Below are 1,029 nucleotides of genomic sequence, written 5' to 3' on the forward strand. Positions count from 1 at the left end.
ACTGTTTACTTACGCCTTGTTGATATGGTTGCTGAACAGCATTCTGACTATTACTCCAGCTGAAATTTGGATGATTTCTGTTGTTAGGATGATAAGTAGCTGGCACAGGCTGCTGCGGTCGCTGATAATTGTTCACATACTGAACAGATTCATTAACCAAAGAACACTGATCCGTAGCATGAGAACCTGCACAAACCTCACATACCATAGCTATCTATTTGACTCCATAGGTGGCTAGAGAATCGACCTTCATAGACAGCGCTTGGAGCTGCGCTACAATAGCTGTAGCTGCATCGACTTCCAAAATACCTGCTACCTTCCCAGGCATCATCCTTTGAGTTGGGTTTTGATGCTTATTTGCAGCCATAGTCTTAATAAGATTATAAGCCTCATTATAGCTTTTGGCCCACAAGGCGCCTCCAACTGCTGCATCGAGAATGGGCCGAGATTGGGCCCCCAAACCATTATAGAAACTAGTGATCACCATCCAATCAGGAATTCCATGATGTGGACACTTTCTCAACATCTCCTTGTAGCGCTCCCAAGCTTCGCACATAGATTCTGTAGGTTGCTGCGTAAATTGAGTAAGAGCACTCCTCATAGCAGCAGTCTTTGCCATTGGATAAAACTTCACCAGAAAATTTTGCGCAAGATCTTGCCAAGTAGTGATAGATCCAACTGGTTCAGAATGTAACCAGTCCTTAGCTTTATCCCTCAGTGAGAATGGGAAAAGCCTCAGCTTGATAGCCTCATCAGTCACACCATTATATTTGAAAGTACTACAGATCTCGACAAAATTCCTTATGTGCATGTTGGGGTCTTCAGTCGCAGCACCTCCAAAAGAAACAGAATTCTGCACCATTTGAATAGTGCCCGGCTTGATTTCAAAGTTATTGGCCTCAATAGCCGGGTGCATGATGCTAGACTGAATGTCATCAATTTTAGGCCGAGAAAAGTCCATAAGAGCTGGACTGCCGGAACAATACGATCACCCATGATTACTGGCTCTTTCTGTTCACTTCCTGAATC

General features: G+C 44.0%; 1 non-coding gene across 1 annotated transcript; it reads left to right on the forward strand.

Annotated features, from left to right (window-relative positions):
• Positions 1-497: 497 nt before the first annotated feature.
• LOC141662305 (small nucleolar RNA R71) lies at positions 498-604 on the forward strand. The gene has a single exon (XR_012550426.1). It is a non-coding gene; the product is annotated as a small nucleolar RNA R71 (small nucleolar RNA).
• Positions 605-1,029: the final 425 nt, after the last annotated feature.

This window comes from Apium graveolens, chromosome 5 (genome assembly GCF_009905375.1).
Source record: "Apium graveolens cultivar Ventura chromosome 5, ASM990537v1, whole genome shotgun sequence".
NCBI lineage: Eukaryota > Viridiplantae > Streptophyta > Magnoliopsida > Apiales > Apiaceae > Apium > Apium graveolens.